This window comes from Salmo salar, chromosome ssa10, assembly GCF_905237065.1.
Source record: "Salmo salar chromosome ssa10, Ssal_v3.1, whole genome shotgun sequence".
Taxonomy (NCBI): Eukaryota; Metazoa; Chordata; class Actinopteri; order Salmoniformes; family Salmonidae; genus Salmo; species Salmo salar.
Window position 1 is genome coordinate 2,316,247 of NC_059451.1, and position 19,121 is coordinate 2,335,367.

The 19,121-nt window shown below is 45.5% G+C and overlaps 1 protein-coding gene across 2 annotated transcripts in view; it reads right to left on the reverse strand.

The window, feature by feature from the left end:
• The window catches only part of LOC106590724 (cytoplasmic FMR1-interacting protein 1 homolog), an 82,268-nt gene extending 72,557 nt beyond the window's left edge, over positions 1-9,711 (reverse strand). For both annotated transcript variants that reach the window (XM_045687220.1, XM_045687219.1), the window contains exon 1: positions 9,437-9,711. The gene's annotated coding sequence lies outside the window, so the exon portion shown is untranslated. The remainder of the gene's footprint in view (positions 1-9,436) is intronic.
• Positions 9,712-19,121: the final 9,410 nt, after the last annotated feature.

The following is a 19,121-nucleotide window of genomic DNA, read 5'->3' on the forward strand; positions in this document are numbered from 1 at the left end:
AAAACACGTGCGCTGTGAGCGGCTGGGGTCGGTCAAAACACGTGCGCTGTGAGCGGCTGGGGTCGGTCAAAACACCTGCGCTGTGAGCGGCTGGGGTCAAAACACGCGAGCTGTGAGCGGCTGGGGTCAAAACACGTGCACTGTGAGTGGCTGGGGTCAAAACACGTGCGCTGTGAGTGGCTGGGGTCAAAACACGTGCGCTGTGAGAGGTTGAGATCTATTATAATGTTGTGGTCCACCAAGTAATGTTGCTTCTGTGTGACTGACATGTAGTTCGACTGGTAAAAAAATAGTCATTAATTCCCATGTAGTGATCTATCATGTCCGTATAGCAACACATCTCTTGATTACTTATCTGAGAAGGTACAACAAAAATCTATCTGGCTGAACCTGCTGTTCTGATTGGCTAGAGTGAAGCTGCATTTCTCTGTCCACATGTTTTCGTTCTGATCATTTAGATTGCTGCTGCCTGCTACTATGATAAATCAAAATGGCGAGGAACGTTTGTTATCAAGCTATCAATTGTGTATAATATCTAACAAGCGGGGCAAGAGTAGAGAAGAAGATATGAAACGCTAAATACACATTCTGACTGAGTAACAGCAAACTTGGCTGTCTGCTGCAATTTGATCACGAGACCGCCCCCCCAGAGCCCGCCCCCCCCCCAGAGCCCTAATCGGAAGCTGTTTTGCAGTGACTATTCAGCCAACATCTATCTATATAAAACACTTCCTTTTTTTTACAAGTCTTAAATTTACGGATCAGATTACGAGGATAGCCATGTCAGCAGGAAGTTACACATAACTGAATAATAAGACATCTGATTGGCTTAGAATAAAAACTGGTATGGATACAACAACCACAATTACTGGTTGAAAACACTCAATCCAAAAGATGGAAGTAGGCGTGATATGTACACGTCTTATAGTTGTGGAGCTCTTCAACACTGACTGACTGGCAGAGCTGGGAAATACAGTCTGCCAGAGCTGGGAAATACAGTCTGCCAGAGCTGGGAAATACAGTCTGCCAGAGCTTTGAAACACAGTCTGCCAGAGTAGGGAAACACAGTCTGCCAGAGCAGGGAAATACAGTCTGCCAGAGCAGGGAAATACAGTCTGCCAGAGCAGGGAAATACAGTCTGCCAGAGCAGGGAAATACAGTCTGCCAGAGCAGGGAAATACAGTCTGCCAGAGCAGGGAAATACAGTCTGCCAGAGCTGGGAAATACAGTCTGCCAGAGCTGGGAAATACAGTCTGCCAGAGCTGGGAAATACAGTCTGCCAGAGTAGAGATATACAGTCTGCCAGAGCTGGGAAATACAGTCTGCCAGAGTAGAGAAATACAGTCTGCCAGAGTAGAGAAATACAGTCTGCCAGAGCTGGGAAATACAGTCTGCCAGAGCTGGGAAATACAGTCTGCCAGAGTAGAGAAATACAGTCTGCCAGAGTAGAGAAATACAGTCTGCCAGAGTAGAGAAATACAGTCTGCCAGAGCAGGGAAATACAGTCTGCCAGAGCAGAGAAATACAGTCTGCCAGAGCTGGGAAATACAGTCTGCCAGAGCTGGGAAATACAGTCTGCCAGAGCTGGGAAATACAGTCTGCCAGAGCAGGGAAATACAGTCTGCCAGAGCAGGGAAATACAGTCTGCCAGAGCTGGGAAATACAGTCTGCCAGAGCTGGGAAATACAGTCTGCCAGAGCTGGGAAATACAGTCTGCCAGAGTAGAGAAATACAGTCTGCCAGAGCAGAGAAATACAGTCTGCCAGAGCAGAGAAATACAGTCTGCCAGAGCAGAGAAATACAGTCTGCCAGAGCAGGGAAATACAGTCTGCCAGAGCAGAGAAATACAGTCTGCCAGAGCAGAGAAATACAGTCTGCCAGAGCAGAGAAATACAGTCTGCCAGAGCAGGGAAATACAGTCTGCCAGAGCAGGGAAATACAGTCTGCCAGAGCAGGGAAATACAGTCTGCCAGAGCAGAGAAATACAGTCTGCCAGAGCAGAGAAATACAGTCTGCCAGAGCAGAGAAATACAGTCTGCCAGAGCAGAGAAATACAGTCTGCCAGAGCAGAGAAATACAGTCTGCCAGAGCAGAGAAATACAGTCTGCCAGAGCAGGGAAATACAGTCTGCCAGAGCAGAGAAATACAGTCTGCCAGAGCAGAGAAATACAGTCTGCCAGAGCAGAGAAATACAGTCTGCCAGAGCAGGGAAATACAGTCTGCCAGAGCAGGGAAATACAGTCTGCCAGAGCAGAGAAATACAGTCTGCCAGAGCAGAGAAATACAGTCTGCCAGAGCAGAGAAATACAGTCTGCCAGAGTAGAGAAATACAGTCTGCCAGAGCAGAGAAATACAGTCTGAAATACAGTCTGCCAGAGCAGGGAAATACAGTCTGCCAGAGCTGGGAAATACAGTCTGCCAGAGCTGGGAAATACAGTCTGCCAGAGCAGGGAAATACAGTCTGCCAGAGCAGGGAAATACAGTCTGCCAGAGCAGGGAAATACAGTCTGCCAGAGCTGGGAAATACAGTCTGCCAGAGTAGAGAAATACAGTCTGAAATACAGTCTGCCAGAGCAGGGAAATACAGTCTGCCAGAGCAGGGAAATACAGTCTGCCAGAGTAGAGAAATACAGTCTGGAATACAGTCTGCCAGAGCAGAAAAATACAGTCTGCCAGAGCAGAGAAATACAGTCTGCCAGAGCAGTGAAATACAGTCTGCCAGAGCAGGGAAATACAGTCTGCCAGAGCAGGGAAATACAGTCTGCCAGAGCTGTGAAATACAGTCTGCCAGAGCTGTGAAATACAGTCTGCCAGAGCTGTGAAATACAGTCTGCCAGAGATGGGAAATACAGTCTGCCAGAGCAGAGAAATACAGTCTGCCAGAGCTGGGAAATACAGTCTGCCAGAGCAGGGAAATACAGTCTGGAATACAGTCTGCCAGAGCAGAAAAATACAGTCTGCCAGAGCAGAGAAATACAGTCTGCCAGAGCAGTGAAATACAGTCTGCCAGAGCAGGGAAATACAGTCTGCCAGAGCAGGGAAATACAGTCTGCCAGAGCAGAAAAATACAGTCTGCCAGAGCTGTGAAATACAGTCTGCCAGAGCAGTGAAATACAGTCTGCCAGAGCTGTGAAATACAGTCTGCCAGAGATGTGAAATACAGTCTGCCAGAGATGGGAAATACAGTCTGCCAGAGCAGAGAAATACAGTCTGCCAGAGCTGTGAAATACAGTCTGCCAGAGCTGTGAAATACAGTCTGCCAGAGATGGGAAATACAGTCTGCCAGAGCAGAGAAATACAGTCTGCCAGAGCAGAGAAATACAGTCTGCCAGAGCAGAGAAATACAGTCTGCCAGAGTAGAGAAATACAGTCTGCCAGAGCAGAGAAATACAGTCTGCCAGAGCAGAGAAATACAGTCTGCCAGAGCAGAGAAATACAGTCTGCCAGAGCAGGGAAATACAGTCTGCCAGAGCTGGGAAATACAGTCTGCCAGAGCAGGGAAATACAGGCCCTGGGGAGGGGGTCCGGGCCCTAGGGAGGGTCTAGGCCCTAGGTGGTGGGCAGCAGCAGAGAACAGAGACAAGTAGGGCCTAACCACAGCTAACGAAGACAGACTCAGAAGGTGTTCCTGATATCTGTAGTGTGTTTGTTCTCGGCTGTACTGTAGGGGATTACATCTCTACCTACCCTTCTCACCAGGTGACCAATGCTGTGTACATCAGCCCCTGAAGTACAGGTGTTCTGTCCCTGGCAATTCCCAGCCCTAATACCTGGGGTGCGTTCAGTTCACTCAAACGTTTGCGACGCTGTGGAACGGTTTGTAACTGAATGGCACATTCCCTCCCTCTCCTTTTTGTACGTTCTTGAACAGAAAGATACGTTTACTCCATTTGGTGGGTGTGGCTTGAAGCAAAGAGTGACGTATTTTTAAAAAACAAGGGCAACGGTACATTTTTAACCCATAACCCGTTTCTTTCCCCACTGGTCATTCAGTACAGCATCGTTTCAATTCAATTGAAGGTAAAAATGTAGGTGAACGAAGCCCAGTAGTCTGGTTGGAAATAACCTCTCACTCACACAGACTCTTGTCCGGATGAGGCTTTGCGTGGTAGAAACTCAATTCAAGTCAAATGTTGTTTCGTGGCCCTGTTGTCATGTCTAGACCAGCAGCAAGAGACGTAGCCAATGACACCTCCAACAGTGGCTGTGCAGTTGCAACAAGTTGTCACGTTAGAAATATACAAGAGGTGTGAAATCACATTTTAAAAAACTTCAGCTTCCAAGGAAACCAGTTCGCTCGAAGCCTCACTTTGCCACAAGAAGGTGGTGGAAACCCCGTAGAGATAAAATGACCTGCAATACCAACATCCAGGTATACCAGGGTCCAGCTGTCACCCCCCCCCCCTATCTACAGTTTCTCTCTTTCACTTCTAAAACATGAGCAGCAAACTCTCACTTCTCCTAAACATGAGCAGCAAACTCTCACTTCTCCTAAACATCAGCAGCGAACTCCCTCTCCCCTGAGCCTAGACCAGACTGGATCTGAGCCTACACTAGACTGGATCTAAACCTACACTAGACTGGATCTAAACCTATCTGATCTCATTATAGATGAGCTTTAAGAGAAACTTGTCTTCATCTAAATTGCAGAGTTGGTTTGTGGTGGCAGAATGGCTACAGGATAGTGGGTATATTACTAATCAAGGATTCAGCCAACCTGTGAATGGTTTACATTGTGGTTTTGCAGAAACCCGGGCCATGCCCACACCCAACAGATATGATACGAATCCATAGAAACCACATTTACAAATCAACACGTCAATATAGAAGTCACTGCAGAGATCTGGCTCATATGCACTGACACCAAATACAATTTAAACCTTGATTTTTGTTTTTATTGCAGAGCAATGGATATGACTTCAGTTCAGAAAGACTGATGAAATGTCGACTCTGAAAATGTTTGTCGATAACAACCCAAAAGCAGTGACCCACATGTAGTTCAACTAGTAACTATACATTTTGCAGGTGGTAGCTGAACTACACTGAACACAAATAGAAAACGCAACATGTAAAGTGTTGGTCACATGTTTCATGAGCAGAAATAACAAAAGATCCGAAAAACGTTTCCACACTTATAAAAACGGCCCACCCATGGCTACGACCCTGCGACCGCTGCGACCCTGCCCAGTCAACTGAAATCCATAGATAAGAGCCTTGTGAATTTATTTCAATTGACTGATTTCCTTCCATGAACTGTAACTCAGTAAAAATCGTTCAAAGTTGTTTATATTTTTGTTCAGTATTGTTTGGATTCGAACATTGAGATATTAAAAGACATGATAGATCAGACGCATAATATATTAAAGGAGTGAGATGTGTAGAAAGACAGAGTGGCTGTGGAATGTGCTGGATGGACGGGAGGAGATCAAAGGATTGCTACATGGACATCTGTGGATTAGGGGAAGGAGGGGTTGAGGACAGGAAGTGAGGACAGATCCCTGAAGGGCGTAATCAAGGTTTACTAGGCTCTTCCTGTGAAACCATACAAGATGTAAGGATTGGAGAAGGAGGAGGAGCAACGACCCACGATGTCGATGTCTCTGCCTGGCCGGTTCCCCTCTCTCCACTGGGATTCTCTGACCCTATTACGGAGGCTGAGTCACTGACGTGGTCTTCCTGTCTGGGTCGATGTCTCTGACCCTATTACGGAGGCTGAGTCACTGACGTGGTCTTCCTGTCTGGGTCGATGTCTCTGCCTGGCTGGTTCCCCTCTCTCCACTGGGATTCTCTGACCCTATTACGGAGGCTGAGTCACTGACGTGGTCTTCCTGTCTGGGTCGATGTCTCTGCCTGGCTGGTTCCCCTCTCTCCACTGGGATTCTCTGACCCTATTACGGAGGCTGAGTCACTGACGTGGTCTTCCTGTCTGGGTCGATGTCTCTGCCTGGCCGGTTCCCCTCTCTCCACTGGGATTCTCTGACCCTATTACAGGGGGCTGAGTCACTGACGTGGTCTTCCTGTCTGGGTCGATGTCTCTGCCTGGCCGGTTCCCCTCTCTCCACTGGGATTCTCTGACCCTATTACAGGGGGCTGAGTCACTGACGTGGTCTTCCTGTCTGGGTCGATGTCTCTGCCTGGCCGGTTCCCCTCTCTCCACTGGGATTCTCTGACCCTATTACGGAGCCTGAGTCACTGACGTGGTCTTCCTGTCTGGGTCGATGTCTCTGCCTGGCTGGTTCCCCTTTCTCCACTGGGATTCTCTTCCTCTGACCCTATTACAGGGGGCTGAGTCACTGGCTTCGTAGCGCTCTTGCATGACAGTCCTAGGAGGGGTGAGTCACTGACGTGATCTTCCTGTCCGGTTTTGTGGCCCCTCGGGCTCGTGCAGTGGATGATATCTTCGTGGGCTATACTCAGCCTTGCCTCAGGTTCGTAAGTTGGAGGTTTGTTGATATGCCTCTCGTGGTGTTGGGGCTGTGCATTGGCTAAGTGAGTGGGGTTATATCCTGCCTGGTTGGCCCTGTCCGGGGGTATCGTCAGACGGGGCCACAGTGTCTCCTGACCCCTCCTGTCTCAGCCTCCAGTATCTGTGATGCAGTAGTTTATGTGCCGGGGGGCTAGGGTCAGTCTGTTATATCTGGTGAAATTCTCCTGTCTTATCTGGTGTCCTGTTTGAATTTAAGTATGCTCCCTCTAATTCTCTCTCTCTCTCCTTCTCCCTCCTAGAGGACCTGAGCCCTAGGATCATGCCTCAGGACTACCTGGCCTGATGACTCCTGGCTGTCCCCAGTCCACCTGGTCGTGCTGCTGCTCCAGTTTCAACTGTTCATTGCAGGCAATCTCAACGCTGTGCGTTACAGGGAAGACATCCTCCTCCCTCATGTGGTACCCTTCCTGCAGGCTCATCCTGACATGACCCTCCAGCATGACAATGCCACCAGCCATACTGCTCGTTCTGTGTGTGATTTCCTGCAAGACAGGAATGTCAGTGTTCTGCCATGGCCAGCGAAGAGCCTGGATCTCAATCCCATTGAGCACGTCTGGGACCTGTTGGATCGGAGGGTGAGGGCTAGGGCCATTCCCCCCAGAAATGTCTGGGAACTTGCAGGTGCCTTGGTGGAAGAGTGGGGTAACATCTCACAGCAAGAACTGGCAAATCTGGTGCAGTCCATGAGGAGGAGATGCACTGCAGTACTTAATGCAGCTGGTGGCCACACCAGATACTGACCGTTACTTTAGATTTTGACCCCCCCCCTTTGTTCAGGGACACATTATTCCATTTCTGTTAGTCACATGTCTGTGGATCTTGTTCAGTTTATGTCTCAGTTGTTGAATCTTGTTATGTTCATATAAATATTTACACATGTTAAGTTTGCTGAAAATAACCGCAGTTGACAGTGAGAGAAGGTTTCTTTTTTTGCTGAGTTTAGATAATATTTTTAGGCCATATCACCCTCGTCCTTATCCATCCAAAACAGCGGCTCTTAGCAAAACTTCCCCCAACAGAAGACGTCTTCGACCAATGACATACAGCGCATTCGGAAAGTATTCAGACCCCTTGACTTTTTCCACATTTTTGTTACGTTACAGCCTTTTTTCTAAAGTGGATTAAATTGTGTTTTTTTCCCCCCCTCAAGCTACATACAATAACCCATAATGACATCACAATACCCCATAATGGCATCACAATAACCCATAATGACAAAGCAAAAACAGGTTCAGACATTTTAGCAAATGTATTAAAAAAAATATATAACATTTACATAAGTATTCAGACCCTTTACTTAGTACTTTGTTGAAGCACCTTTGACAGCGATTACAGCCTCAAGTCTTTGCACACCTGTATTTGGGGAGTTTCTCCCATTCTTCTCTGCAGATCCTCTCAAGCTCTGTCAGGTTGGATGGGGAGTGTTGCTGCACAGCTATTTTCAGGTCTCTCCAGAGATGTTAGATCAGGTTCAAGTCCAGGCCACTCAAGGACATTCAGAGACTTGTCCAGAAGCCACTCCTGTGTTATCTTGGCTGTGTGCTTAGGGTCGTTGTCCTGTTGGAAGGTGAACCTTCGCCCCAGTCTGAGGTCCTGAGCGCTCTGGAGCAGGTTTTCATCAAGGATCTCTCTGTACTTTGCTCTGTTCATCTTTCCCTTAATGCTGCCATCACCATGCTTCATCGTAGGGATGGTGCCAGGTTTCCTCCAGACGTGACGCTTGGCATTCAGGCCAAAGAGTTCAATCTTGGTTTCATCAGACCAGAGAATCTTGTTTCTCATGGTCTGAGAGTCTTTAGGTGCCTTTTGTCAAACTCCAAGCGGGCTGTCATGTGCCTTTTACTGAGGAGTGGCTTCCGTCTGGCCACTCTACCATAAAGGCCTGATTGGTGGAGTGCTGCAGAGATGGTTGTCCTTCTGGAGCTCTGTCAGAGTGACCGTTGGGTTCTTGGTCACCTCCCTGACCAAGGCCCTTCTCCCCTAATTACTGTTTGGCCGGGCGGCCAGCTCTTGGAATAGTCTTGGTGGTTCCAAATTTCTACCATTTAAGAATGATGGAGACCCCAGTGTTCTTGGGGACCTTCAATGCTGCAGAAATGTTTTGGTAGCCTTCCCCAGATCTGTGCCTGGACACAATCCTGTCTCGGAGCTCTTGTCATTCACTTTATCATATTGTGTAAATTGATGAGTAAAACATTTAAACCATTTTAGAATAAGGCTATAACATAACAAAATGTGGAAAAAGTGAAAGTATCTGAATATTTTCCCAGAATGCGCTGTAACATAGTCATCATCACCCACTAGCTTTCAGAGTAACTTCCACAACAGTAAATCATTTGGAGCATTTTTAGTATTTTACCATGACTGGTTTGAAAATAATTCCTGTAACCTGTGTGACTCGCCTGTATAAGAGTTACTCTCGACGGGCGAATCTATGTCAGATTCCTGCGTGTTAAGATCCTATCTAGTCTGATGATGATCTAGTCGTCCTTCCCTGTAGCTCAGTTGGTAGAGCATGGTGTTTGCAACGCCAGGGTTGTGGGTTCGTTTCCCACGGGGGGCCAGCAAAAAAAAAATTATGAAATTGTATGAAATGTATGCATTCACTACTGTAAGTCGCTCTGGATAAGAGCGTCTGCTAAATGACTAAAATGTAAATGTAAAAAATGATGAGTTGCACTGTTTGGGGCCTAGGGCGTTGAAGGAAAATATACACTTTATAAAGTTCACTTTTCATTAATTCATCAAAATAATAAAACGCATAACACTTTTTTTTTTTTGTCGTCGTCTAAATTCGATAAAAACAGTAATTATCTTGTATACAAAACCCATAAGGTGTAAAACAACGCGAATCCACAAAAGGCAACACCCATCCAGAGAAACATGACAGAAAGTTTTCGTTGGCGTCGTTTCCACAGCGAAAACTTCCCGAGCTGATTACATACTCACCCGGAGTTGTTTCCCTGGGAATCTGGTCCACTTTAACGACTTACAAATCCATTCAACACTAATATTAACAAACTTGAAGCCCTTGAGAAAAGCAATGGCGGTGAAAAAGCATAAAATAGCCCCGTTTTTTATTTGGTCTGGGGATGAGTGGGGGTAAATCTCCTTCCCTGTTTTGAGGCTATCGCGTCAGGCAGGCCCACCGCAACAGGAAACTCCTCCACTGCGCTGCACACGTCATCCACCAGGGACGGTGTGGGGAAGGACCCCAGAGGGGAAGAACGAGTCGCTGCTCACCACAACCACAGAGTGAGAAAAGGCATGCCGACTCCACCAATCAGATGAGGGAGTGGGATGACGCGTAGACCGAGATAAATGCCTTTTTTTTTTTTTTATTAGAAACTTTTTTCACAGAAATATACATGTTTGAAATGGGAAGATTTTTTGGGGTGGAATAATATGAAAACTTTATTTGGCACCTATGCACTCACTAAAGTAATGTATTTATTAAACTAAACATAGTCCAACCCTAACACCACTCTATACAGGGGTAACTCACCACCCCACTCTACAGGGGTAACTCACCACACCACTCTATACAGGGGTAACTCACCACCCCACTCTACAGGGGTAACTCACCACCCTAACACCACTCTATACAGGGGTAACCCCCCCCCCACTATACAGGGGTAACTCACCACCCCTAACCCCACTCTATACAGGGGTAACTCACCACCCCACTCTATATAGGGGAAACTCACCACCCCACTCTATACAGGGGTAACTCACCACCTTAACCCTACTCTATACAGGGGTAACTCACCACCCCACTCTATACAGGGGAAACTCACCACCCCACTCTACAGGGGTAACTCACCACCCCACTCTATTCAGGGGTAACTCACCACACCACTCTATACAGAAGTAACTCACCACCCACTCTATACAGGGGTAACTCACCACCCCACTCTACAGGGGTAACTCACCACCCTAACACCACTCTATACAGGGGTAACCCACCCCCCCCCCCACTATACAGGGGTACCTCCCCACCCCTAACCCCACTCTATACAGGGGTAACTCCCCACCCCACTCTATACAGGGGAAACTCACCACCCCACTCTATACAGGGGTAACTCACCACCTTAACCCTACTCTATACAGGGGTAACTCACCACCCCACTCTATACAGGGGAAACTCACCACCCCATTCTATACAGGAGTAACTCACCACCCCACTCTATACAGGAGTAACTTACTACCCCACTCTATACAGGGGAAACTCACCACCCCACTCTATACAGGGGAAACTCACCACCCCACTCTATACAGGGGTAACTCACCACCCCACTCTATACAGGGGTAACTCACCACCCTAACCCCACTATATACAGGGGTAACTCACCACCCCACTATACAGGGGTAACTCACCCCCCCACTCTATACAGGGGTAACTCACCACCCTAACACCACTCTATACAGGGGTAACTCACCACCCCACTATACAGGGGTAACTCACCACCCCACTCTATACAGGGGTAACTCACCACCCCACTATATACAGGGGTAACTCACCACCCCAGTCTATACAGGGGTAACTCACCACCCCACTCTATACAGAGTAACTCACCACCCTAACCCCAATCTATACAGGGGTAACTCATCCACCCCACTCTATACAGGGGTAACTCACCACCCCACTCTATACAGGCGTAACTCACCACCCCACTCTATACAGGGGTAACTCACCACCCCACTCTATACAGGGGTAACTCACCACCCCACTCTATACAGGGGTAACTCACCACCCTAACCCCACTCTATACAGGGGTATCTCACCACCCCACTCTATACAGGGGTAACTCACCACCACACTCTATACAGGGGTAACTCACCACCCTAAACCCACTCTATACAGGGGTAACCCACCACCCTAACACCACTCTATACAGGGGTAACTCACCACCCCACTCTATACAGGGGAAACTCACCACCCCACTCTATACAGGGGTAACTCACCACCCCACTCTATACAGGGGTAACTCACCACCCTAACCCCACTATATACAGGGGTAACTCACCACCCCACTATACAGGGGTAACTCACCCCCCCACTCTATACAGGGGTAACTCACCACCCTAACACCACTCTATACAGGGGTAACTCACCACCCCACTATACAGGGGTAACTCACCACCCCACTCTATACAGGGGTAACTCACCACCCCACTATATACAGGGGTAACTCACCACCCCAGTCTATACAGGGGTAACTCACCACCCCACTCTATACAGAGTAACTCACCACCCTAACCCCAATCTATACAGGGGTAACTCATCCACCCCACTCTATACAGGGGTAACTCACCACCCCACTCTATACAGGCGTAACTCACCACCCCACTCTATACAGGGGTAACTCACCACCCCACTCTATACAGGGGTAACTCACCACCCCACTCTATACAGGGGTAACTCACCACCCTAACCCCACTCTATACAGGGGTATCTCACCACCCCACTCTATACAGGGGTAACTCACCACCACACTCTATACAGGGGTAACTCACCACCCTAACCCCACTCTATACAGGGGTAACCCACCACCCTAACACCACTCTATACAGGGGTAACTCACCACCCCACTCTATACAGGGGAAACTCACCACCCCACTCTATACTGGGGTAACTCACCACCTTAACCCTACTCTATACAGGGGTAACTCACCACCCCACTCTATACAGGGGTAACTCACCACCCCTCTCTTCGGAGGACAATGGTAATTTTGTTTAACATTTTCGTTTTTTTACAGATATTTTGTTCCATACTGTTTATAATAACAGTCAAAAGTTTGGACACACCTACTCATTCAAGGGTTTTTCTTTATTTTGACTATTTTCTACATTACAGAATAATAATGAAGCTATCAAAACTATGAAATAACTCATATGGAATCATGTAGTAACTAATAAAGGGTTAAACAAATCAAAATATATGTTATATTTGAGATTCTTCCAAGTAGCCACCCTTTGCCTTGATGACAGCTTTGCACACTCACACCCATGTGTGTTATGTCATAGTTTTGATGTCTTCACTATTATTCTACAATGTAAAAAATATTAAAAATAAAGAAGAACCCTTGAATGAGTAGGTGTGTCCAAACTTTTGACTCTTACTGTACATTATTCATACACTTTACATACAGTTGAAGTCAGAAGTTTACATACAGTACACCTTAGCCAAATACATTTAAACTCAGTTTTTCACAATTCCTGACATTTAATCCTAGTAAAAATTCCCTGTCTTAGGTCAGTTAGGATCACCACTTTATGTTAAGAATGTGAAATGTCAGAATAATAGTAGAGAGAATGATTTATATCAGATTTTATTTCTTTCATCACATTCCCAGTGGGTCAGAAGTTTACATACACTCAATTAGTATTTGGTAGCATTGCCTTTCAATTGTTTAACTTGGGTCAAACGTTTCGGGTAGCCTTCCACAAGCTTCCCACAATAAGTTGGGTGAATTTTGGCCCATTCCTCCTGACAGAGCTGGTGTAACTGAGTCAGGTTTGTAGGCCTCCTTGCTCACACATGCTTTTCAGTTCTGCCTACAAATGTTCTATAGGATTGAGGTCAGGGCTTTGTGATGGCCACTCCAATACCTTGACTTTGTTGTCCTTAAGTCATTTTGCCACAACTTTGGAAGTATGCTTGGGGTCATTGTTAATTTGGAAGACCCATTTGCGACCAAGCTTTAACTTCCTGACTGATGTCTTGAGATGTTGCTTCAATATATCCACATAAATTTCCTCCCTCATGATGCCATCTATTTGTGAAGTCCCTCCTGCAGCAAAGCACCCCCACAACATGATGCTGCCACCCCCGTGCTTCACGGTTGGGATGGTGTTCTTCGGCTTGCAAGCCTCCCCCTTTTTCCTCCAAATATAATGATGGTCATTATGGCCAAACAGTTCTATTTTTGTTTCACCAGACCAGAGGACATTTCTCCAAAAAGTACGATCTTTGTCGCCATGTGCAGTTCCAAACCGTAGTCTGGCTTTTTTATGGTGGTTTTGGAGCAGTGGCTTCTTCCTTGCTGAGCGGCCTTTCAGGTTATGTCGATATAGGACTCGTTTCACTGTGGATATAGATACTTCTGTACCTGTTTCCTCCAGCATCTTCGCAAGGTCCTTTGCTGTTGTTCTGGGATTGATTTGCACTTTCGCACCAAAGTACGTTCATAAATACAGTTTGATTACACATTACACAGTATTACATGATAGGAACATGATAGGAATACAGATTCATTTACACATTACACAGTATTGCATGATAGGAATACAGTTTGATTTACACATTACACAGTATTACTGTCACCACTGATAAATCCACAAAAATTGAGAATTTCAATAAGCATTTTTCTACGGCTGGCCATGCTTTCCTCCTGGCCACCCCTACCCCGGCCAACAGCTCTGCACCCCCTGCAGCTACTTGCCCAAGCGTCCCTTATTTCTCCTTCACCCAAATCCAGATAGCTGGTGTTCTGAAAGAGCTGCAAAATCTGGATCCCTACAAATCAGAAGGACTAGACAATCTGGACCCTCTCTTTCTAAAATGATCAACCAACATTTTTGCAACCCCTATTACCAGTCTGTTCAACCTCTCCTTCGTATCGTCTGAGATTCCCAAAGATTGGAAAGCTGCCGTGGTCATACCCCTCTTCAAAGGGGGTGACACTCTAGACCCAACCTGTTACAGACCTATATCCATCCTGCCCTGCCTTTTCTAAAGTCTAAAGTCTTCGAAAGCCAAGTTAACAAACAGATCACCGACCATTTCAAATCCCACCGCACCTTCTCCGCTATGCAATCTGGTTTCAGAGCTGGTCATGGGTGCACCTCAGCCACGCTCAAGGTACTAAACGATATCATAACCGCCATCAATAAGAGACAATACTGTGCAGCTGTATTCATAGACCTGGCCAAGGCTTTCGACTCCGTCAATCACAACATTCTTACTGGCAGACTGAACAGCCTTGGTTTCTCAAATGATTGCCTCACCTGGTTCACCAACTACTTCTCAGATAGGGTCCAGCGTGTCAAATCGGAGGGCCTGTTGTCCGGACCACTGGCAGTCTCTATGGGGGTACCACAGGGTTCAATTCTCGGGCCGACTCTCTTCTCTGTATACATCAATGATGTTGCTCTTGCTGGTGGTGATTCCCTGATCCACCTCTACGCAGATGACACCATTCTGTATACTTCTGGCCCTTCGTTGGACACTGTGTTAACTAACCTCCAGATGAGTTTCAATGCCATACAACTCTCCTTCCGTGGCCTCCAACTGCTCTTAAATGCAAGTAAAACTAAATGCATGCTCTTCAACCGATCGCTGCCCTCCCATCTAGCATCACTACTCTGGACGGTTCTGACTTAGAATATGTGGACAACTACAAATACCTGGGTGTCTGGTTAGACTGTAAACTCTCCTTCCAGACTCACATTAAGCATCTTCAATCCAAAATTTAGAATCTAGAATCGGCTTCCTGTATCGCAACAAAGCATGCTTCACTCATGCTGCCAAACTGTCACACTCGTTGTAGTAAGTGGACCAAGGTGCAGCGGGTCGAGTGCTCATCTTGACTTTATTAGTGAACACTTATATAAACAAAACAAAAAACAAACGAACTAACAGTCTTGCAGGCTAAATACAGCAGTGCTAAGAACAACCTCCCACAATATCCATAGCAAATACACTCCTAATTATAGGACCTTCAATCAGAGGCAACGATAACCAGCTGCCTCCAATTGAAGGCCCCAATCCCAATACCTAAACATAGAAATAAACACCCTAGAACCGACATAGTAATATACAATATAGAACTTAACCAAAAAACCCCGGACTAAGAAATCAAACGCCCCTCTACATAAACACACACTCAAAACCATATAAAACAAATACCCCCTGCCACGTCCTGACCAAACTACAATAACAAATAACCCCTTTACTGGTCAGGACGTGACACAAACATACCCTCGTAAAACTGACTATCCTACCGATCCTCGACTTCGGCGCTGTCATTTACAAAATAGCCTCCAACACTCTACTCAACAAATTGGATGCAGTCTATCACAGTGCCATCCGTTTTGTCACCAAAGCCCCATATACTACCCACCACTATGACCTGTACGCTCTCGTTGGCTGGCCCTCGCTTCATGCTCATTGCCAAACACTCTGGCTCCAGGTCATCTACAAGTCTTTGCTAGGTTAAGGGAAAACCCCCCTGATTTGGACAAAATAACATGGGAACGTATTGGCATAGCACGAATCATACACACGATTGTAAATACCACCCAAAGCGGTCCATCTCCGTGCAAATCATATGGCAATTTTCCGATGGCAATTGCCAATTGTAACACCCCAAATTTCCTTTAGATGGCGAGCGCGCTCCACCGTGGATTTTTATACAGCAAATGATACCCAAGTCTACACCCAAGGGTCAGATTTTGATAATATGAATTTTTTTTTTTAAACTTATCAACCCTTAAAAAAGTGCTGTTGAATCATATTGCAAATGCACGTTACATTTGCAATATAGCGCGTTACGTTTGCAATATGATTCAATGGGCATTTAGCATCACGAATTTAGGCATGCTCAAAAATACTGCAGAAATGCATAATTGACTGTCCCGATGATCTCGGTATGGCCGGACAGTGACTGTGGTTCCTCTCCATGGCTTGATGGTGACATGAGAGAAGTGGGACTGTCGTTTTTTAGCGAAGCTAGGAAGCTCTTGCTCCACACACGTTGTCTTTGGGGTAGACATAAACAGAATCCTGAATATGAAGTCTCTACCTTAAGAATTGACTGAATGACAGATGGTTGAGTTGCGTGATTTTCAATATGTGCGTTTTATATGACAATAGCTCTTGGGTGTTTTTAACAACTTCCGGTTGTCACAGGAAGTTCTTACTCAACACACGTTGTCTTTGGGGTAGACATAAACAGAATCCTGAATATGAAGTCTCTACCTTAAGAATTGACTGAATGACAGATGGTTGAGTTGCGGGATTTTCACTATGTGCGTTTTATATGACAATAGCTCTAGGCTGTTTTTAACAACTTCCGGTTGTCACAGGAAGTTCTTACTCAACACACGTTGTCTTTGGGGTAGACATAAACAGAATCCTGAATATGAAGTCTCTACCTTAAGAATTGACTGAATGACAGATGGTTGAGTTGCGGGATTTTCACTATGTGCGTTTTATATGACAATAGCTCTAGGCTGTTTTTAACAACTTCCGGTTGTTACAGGAAGCTCTTGCTCCACACACGTTGTCTTTGGGGTAGACATAAACAGAATCCTGAATATGAAGTCTCTACCTTAAGAATTGACTGAATGACAGATGGTTGAGTTGCGTGATTTTCAATATGTGCGTTTTATATGACAATAGCTCTAGGCTGTTTTTAATAACTTCCGGTTGTCACAGGACGCTCTTGCTCCACACACGTTATCTTTGGGGTAGACATAAACAGAATCCTGAATATGAAGTCTCTACCTTAAGAATTGACTGAATGACAGATGGTTGAGTTACGTGATTTTCACTATGTGCGTTTTATATGACAATAGCTCTAGGCTGTTTTTAACAACTTCCGGTTGTCACAGGAAGCTCTTGCTCCACACACGTTGTCTTTGGGGTAGACATAAACAGAATCCTGAATATGAAGTCTCTACCTTAAGAATTGACTGAATGACAGATGGTTGAGTTGCATGATTTTCAATATGTGCGTTTTATATGACAATAGCTCTTGGGTGTTTTTAACAACTTCCGGTTGTCACAGGAAGTTCTTACTCAACACACGTTGTCTTTGGGGTAGACATAAACAGAATCCTGAATATGAAGTCTCTACCTTAAGAATTGACTGAAAGACAGATGGTTGAGTTGCGTGATTTTCACTATGTGCGTTTTATATGACAATAGCTCTAGGCTGTTTTTAACAACTTCCGGTTGTCACAGGAAGCTCTTGCTCCACACACGTTGTCTTTGGGGTAGACATAAACAGAATCCTGAATATGAAGTCTCTACCTTAAGAATTGACTGAATGACAGATGGTTGAGTTGCGTGATTTTCAATATGTGCGTTTTATATGACAATAGCTCTAGGCTGTTTTTAACAACTTCCGGTTGTCACAGGAAGCTCTTGCTCCACACACGTTGTCTTTGGGGTAGACATAAACAGAATCCTGAATATGAAGTCTCTACCTTAAGAATTGACTGAATGACAGATGGTTGAGTTGCGTGATTTTCACTATCTGCTGGTTGGCCATATGACAATAGCTCTTGGGTGTTTTTAACAACTTCCGGTTGTCACAGGAAGTTCTTACTCAACACACGTTGTCTTTGGGGTAGACATAAACAGAATCCTGAATATGAAGTCTCTACCTTAAGAATTGACTGAATGACAGATGGTTGAGTTGCGTGATTTTCACTATGTGCGTTTTATATGACAATAGCTCTAGGCTGTTTTTAACAACTTCCGGTTGTCACAGGAAGCTCTTGCTCCACACACGTTGTCTTTGGGGTAGACATAAACAGAATCCTGAATATGAAGTCTCTACCTTAAGAATTGACTGAATGATAGATTGTTGAGTTGCGTGATTTTCACTATCTGCTGGTTGGCCATATGACAATAGCTCTAGGCTGTTTTTAACAACTTCCGGTTGTCACAGGAAGCTCTTGCTCCACACACGTTGTCTTTGGGGTAGACATAAACATAATCCTCAATATGAAGTCTCTACCTTAAGAATTGACTGAATGACAGATGGTTGAGTTGCGTGATTTTCACTATCTGCTGGTTGGCCATATGACAATAGCTCTTGGGTGTTTTTAACAACTTCCGGTTGTCACAGGAAGTTCTTACTCAACACACGTTGTCTTTGGGGTAGACATAAACAGAATCCTGAATATGAAGTCTCTACCTTAAGAATTGACTGAATGACAGATGGTTGAGTTGCGTGATTTTCACTATGTGCGTTTTATATGACAATAGCTCTAGGCTGTTTTTAACAACTTCCGGTTGTCACAGGAAGCTCTTGCTCCACACACGTTGTCTTTGGGGTAGACATAAACAGAATCCTGAATATGAAGTCTCTACCTTAAGAATTGACTGAATGATAGATTGTTGAGTTGCGTGATTTTCACTATCTGCTGGTTGGCCATATGACAATAGCTCTAGGCTGTTTTTAACAACTTCCGGTTGTCACAGGAAGCTCTTGCTCCACACACGTTGTCTTTGGGGTAGACATAAACATAATCCTCAATATGAAGTCTCTACCTTAAGAATTGACTGAATGACAGATGGTTGAGTTGCGTTATTTTCACTATCTGCTGGTTGGCCATATGACAATAGCTCTTGGGTGTTTTTAACAACTTCCGGTTGTCACAGGAAGTTCTTACTCAACACACGTTGTCTTTGGGGTAGACATAAACAGAATCCTGAATATGAAGTCTCTACCTTAAGAATTGACTGAATGACAGATGGTTGAGTTGCGTGATTTTCACTATGTGCGTTTTATATGACAATAGCTCTAGGCTGTTTTTAACAACTTCCGGTTGTCACAGGAAGCTCTTGCTCCACACACGTTGTCTTTGGGGTAGACATAAACAGAATCCTGAATATGA